Raw genomic sequence first — 6,136 nt, forward strand, 5'->3', positions numbered from 1 at the left:
TTAACATATTGAAATTATGTAAAAGAGAGTAAAAAACAACTTGTTAAAATTGCTTTACTAATTTATTTTGAGTTTTTTTTGGCTATCTATTTCTTTAGTATTTCTTTATATATAACAATATGGAAGAGTAGTACATCTGATATTTTTTCTATACATACACATGTGTACTTACTTGATAATGGCTTTAAATGAACTCAAATTTTGCAAAACTTATTCTTCATGGATTTGTTTCCCCCTTTTCGATGGCTAAATCCAAAAATTGCACTCAATTGTGGTATGTGAATGATTGCCACGTTACCCAAACAAGAATTCCCAAATTTTGTCTTTATATATGTAAGAATTTATTAAAGAATCTAGGTCCGTTTCCTTTAGGTAAGGAATAAGTTACAAAAACTCGTAACTGAGAATGAAAAGGATTCAGACAAATTCTAAAAATTTAATTCAAAAAGTTTTGTTTTTAGGTAAAAAGAGAAAGAGAAAGTGACACTTTCAATCTCTGGCAATCAATGATTACATGCACTGAAAACCATAAAGATAACGCTCACTTTTACCACCCCTTAATTTTTAGTCAGTTAAGATAATCACAAGTTAATTAAGGATCCTAATGCCACCTTTTTGTTCTTTTCATAATCAGAGTAACAACTTCTTCATTTTTTTTTTTTTTAACAATGGGAACAACTTAGATCAAGCAAACGAGAGAGATCACATAATTAAAATACTTAATTAGTGAGAGATACTATACTTTGGCTTAAGTTGTAACAAACCAATTGTTTTTGGCATTTCCTCTCTGTTAAGGTTATTCTCCAAAATATTTAATCACTCTTTTTTTTTGTTCACATATAAAATATAAATTACATGATACTGAAGTAACATTTAGTTTGGATAGAAATGACCAAATTTTCTTAAACCCAAATCATTTCGGCCACTTAAAAATATTGGGAATATTTTATTATGTAGTTATATTTGAAAGTTTTAGCATTTCTATTGTTATTATTTTTTGTTTCTAAAACGAAGATATAAAAACCTTTAATTTTCATTTACCAAATATATAATTTAAAATCATATACATAAAGTTAAGGTTTTGGTCTCTCCTTATTGGTTAATTTTCATTTAATGCTTTCTAATTTTTTTATTAGCTTTCTAATTGTTTAATTGCTTTAAACAATATTTAAGACCCAATTAACACAATACATTTAACTCATACATTAAAATAAAATTATAACTGTAAATAAATCTCCTCCTCTCCCACCAATATTAAATATTGTTATATCTCATATGTGTTGTAAGAGTTTGATTAGATATTTTAATTTAGAAAGTATTATATTTTTAACATTGTCTACAATTTTTATTTTATTTATATAAAAATAATATATTTCTTTTATACTTCTTGCCTTTCTAATCTATTCATATTTATTTTGTAAATTTCCATAGTTAAATCTAAATGCACATATGTTGGTTTTAACCAAAAAATTAAGTTTATTTGAGAATTATATATTCTTATTCCTTTTAAACGATCAATGTGTAATATATTATACTTTTGAATCAAATTATAGACCCACCAATACGCACTTTTAAATTAAATGAGTTTTAATTTTAGGAGTTAGAAAAGTATAAAAGTTTGTTTGTAACTCCCATAATAATATCATAGTAGTGTTCTCAATGAATTTAATTTAATATAATAGAACATGTTAAAAATGTATTAGTATGCACTTAATTGCACTTTTGTAACTCTGAAATAGTTACCTTTGATACATCGATTTCTGTATTATGTATTAAAAGAAACATATCTCACTATAACTCTCATGGCCTCATATTTCAAATCTCACATAATTTTATAAATTCTAAAATATCATTATTTTTCTTTGATTTAACCAATGATATAACTTAATAAAAGTTTCAGTTTATTTGAATAGGATATACATATAATATATGATATATAGTTTAATTCTTTTTTCTATATGAAACATTATAATTTCATATAAATCAAAGTCCAGACACAATTAACGACTGTAAGATAACAACCTAATAAAGTAATTGCTGTTTATTTTATTTTATTTTTATAGAAAATGTATTAGTCTAATAATCTATGGTTAGTTTCACTTAGTTATATATGTATGAGACAATGCAAACCTACTGTTTATTATTTTGATTTTTTCTTAATTGAAACACTGTAAATCTCTTTAAGCTATCGCCATAAATAATAAAAAAATATGCATAACTAACACCACAAAATAAATTTTATGAAATATATATCACAATAATTTTGAAATATGACTAAAACTACAAAAATATATGGCAAATAACATGTCAGATATAATATGACTTAATTGCAATAAATATATTATCATGAAAAAAAATTAATTTTTTTACTTTATTTAAATTCATACTACATAATCTTTAAATTTTGATGTACACCAAAAAACAAAATAATAATAATATGTTAATTTATATTATTTTTCTAAAATAGAATAGTGATTATGTAAAACTTACGCTACGCGTGAGATAACACCTAGTTACCATTGAATGTAACGTATGATTCTCATCTATTATATTGTAAGGCTTAACTAAGTAAAATAAAAATTAATTTCTTAAGAGTATTCTTGAAGACCATAACGACGTTGTAGCTCTACAAAACATGACATTCAGAGAAAGCAGAATAGAGTAAATAAAAGCGGCTACTATTTAAATCTTGCGACCACCCTCATGCATACGGTAGCTATGCACCTTCATCATTATTCTAACCATTAAGTGTTTTTTTTAGAATTCTTTTTCTTAATTACTCGATTTGAAATGCCTTTCTTTTGATAGTCAATAGAATTTATATACATACATAAAATTGATTACTGATGAGTTCCTCAAAAACTATTAAATCTAATCTCCAGAAAAAGAAAACAGCCTCACATCAAACTATCACAAAATTCTAATTTTATTTTGTTGAGTATATTTAACCATTTATTATATTTTGAAATTGTATGCATTTTTAGTTGATAAATTAATTTTAATAAGTAATTCACTAATTCTGAGACAGATAGGAAATTTGGAAATTGGAGTAAAGTAATATGAAGTTAAAAAAAATTGGAGATCATTTGTCGGTATTTCCAATGAAAACGTTTCAAAGAAAAGAAAGAAGAAAATCTTCATATACAAGTACAACTGTTATTCTGATTAATGAACTGTTCTTTATCTATTATTTTTATAAAAAAAAAACTGACTAAATTATTCGAACGTTGAGAAATTTAATTCGATAAAGACAAATTAGGATGTGGTGGCTAATATGCAAATCGGTTGTCTTATAAGTTAAATTTTGGTTTTCACAAAAAAACCATAATTTTATTTTGTCTATATATATATGAGAAAGTTGAACGTAACAACAAACAGCATTTTTTCATCGCAAGGACAAAATGAGTTTTGAAGATGGTGCATGGAATGCAATTTCTTTTAACTGAATTAATTATTGACGTCACTAAAAGACACTGACTTTTTGAGAGCTTTCATGAATTTCACATTCAAGTTTATTTTTAAACTATACTCTTTTTGCCTGAATATGGATTGTAATACCATGTAAGTGGTGATTTTCAAGGCTAATTAATTCACAAATTTTGTTAGCTTTCTTAAATAACAGTCCATTACCCATGAGTAGACAAAAGGTTATCGGGCACTACAAATAAAATCTTAACGAAAGATTTAGTAGTATAAATTAATTTTATTCATACACGAATAATGAATGTATATATAATAATTTATAATATTGATAGGATCATACAAATACATAGGATTTTAAAAATAAATTATTATCCTATTATTTTATTGAACTATGTCAAATATTATACTAGTCTTATCGATAAATATTAAAATAATTTATTAATTATAATGGTTATTAATTATTGAAGATTAATATATAGAAAGTTAACCATATATAGAAGGAAATATATGAAATTAATTTAACCAAGTTGACTGAAATTAAGAGTGATATAGTTTGAGGGATAAGAAATTAGCACGTGTATCAAATTTAGAGTATATTAGTAATTTCATATAATTATGAAGTCTTTTTTTTATTTGAATTGGATATGGTTGTGTAATTAAATACAATATTGAATTACTTACCTAACTTTTTTCAACAACATGCATTATATAAATTCAAACTTAAAATTACCATTCTAAAGTAGTAAATTAATTATTCTAGTCATTTCTTTATTTATTATTAATTATTTGAAGTCATATAGTACATCATTTATTATTTTGAATTAACAACAATATACCATTAATTATTTTCTTAATCCTGGTGAAAATCCTAAAACATCATGTATGTACTCTGATACAGAGGGAGTACATGTATATATATAGAGAGAAATCGCGTATTAGTTTATGGCTACTTTCTACCACAATTAATATTAAGAAAGAAAATCTCCATTTTACAGAAATTCAGAAAGAAATATTCTTTAAGAACTTCACAAAAATAAATGAACCTTTTTTGTATGTTGATGACCTAGTAACGGCTTTGTCTTATGATTATATTTTGGGGTTTTGCTATGAGCTCACTTAACTCTCTCTATATATATATGCTCTCCTATTTCTCTTTCTTTCACCATCTTTAAACGTTTCTTTCTCTTTCTTCTTCTAGCTTCTCTTTCTCTCTTTCTTTATATAAGACATTCATAAAAGCACAATAAAACAATAAATACAAAAAGGGTACAATGAGCATTCAATTCAATACGACTAATGCTCAAGAGTTGGTGCAAGAGGGATTTGTGTGGGGTATATCCAATTCTGATGATTCGAAAGGCGGTTGTAGAAAAATCGAGAAATCACCTCCGTCGCAACCTTCTCATCCGTCATCAGAAATCCAGACTGATACGGTTAGAAAGGTCGCAAAAGGAAAGAAAAGGACGAAAAGAAGTGATGAAAATGATGTAGAAGAATCACCTGATCATGAAATACATATATGGACTGAGAGAGAAAGGAGGAAAAAGATGAGGGACATGTTTGCTAAACTACATGCTTTGCTTCCACAACTTCCTCCTAAGGTATTGATTTAACAATAAAAACATATTATTGATTTATTTTTTCATTGGGCATGAAAACTATATTGATTACGATCGGTGATTTCACACAATTTTGTGTATGAAATATATCCATCATATAACTCGAGAATTACAATTTCATGCGGAAAATAACATTCGATTTTTGAAAAAAAAATTAGTCTTATCCAATTGCAAAAATTATATATATATATATATATATATATATATATTTTTTGTGAAACCAAAGAATACAAAACTAGTAAATTTAATTTCATTATGCAGATTTCCTTCTTTTCTTTAATTTTTTTATACTATTTTATCTCCAACCATAAACGTAGACATATTTTAACATAAAATTATTTTTATGCTAAGTTAACACAACATTCTCTTATGTTTCGTCTTTCTCTTTCGGATTGTCATGTTGATTTCAATCTATTCAATTGCTTACGCTTGTTCCTTTTCATGTTTTGTTTCAAAACTTTTTGCTTTGTATAAACAGTTAGATCCAATGTATGTCACTTTTCTTGTTCGTCTTTGTCCCATTTTTTCATAATTTTCATTATACCAAGACCATCTTAAACTATTTGCAAACTCTATAGAATATTTTTTTTTATATTTGATATATTTCTTGAGTTTTTTTAAATACATTATAATCAGAACCCTATTTGAATCCACCGATTGCACATGGGAAAAAAGGTTCCGGTTTTAAGGCACTATAAAAGTACATAAAATAAAATTTTAACTAATATGTACATTTTTGTGTCGGATATCGTACGTTATATAAGAATCATATATTATAATATATTAAGTTTTGATCCACAGGCAGACAAATCAACAATTGTGGATGAAGCGGTGAGTTCCATCAAATCCCTTGAACAAACTCTACAAAAGCTCCAATTGCAAAAGCTCGAGAAACTTCACTATTCTTCTGCCTCAACAAGCACAACTCCTGCTACAACTTTTGCTTATGGTCCATCTTCATCCTCTTCTCCTACAACAACTCTCCCCACCCCAATATCAAACCATCCCCAAATCCTTACTGTAGGTGCCGCTGTAGAAGATTCTTACTCTCGTGCAGCTTTCTTGGCCGATCAGATATCTTCTTCCAGCGCTGT

Source organism: Camelina sativa, chromosome 14 (assembly GCF_000633955.1).
Source record: "Camelina sativa cultivar DH55 chromosome 14, Cs, whole genome shotgun sequence".
In the NCBI taxonomy this organism is placed as follows: Eukaryota; Viridiplantae; Streptophyta; class Magnoliopsida; order Brassicales; family Brassicaceae; genus Camelina; species Camelina sativa.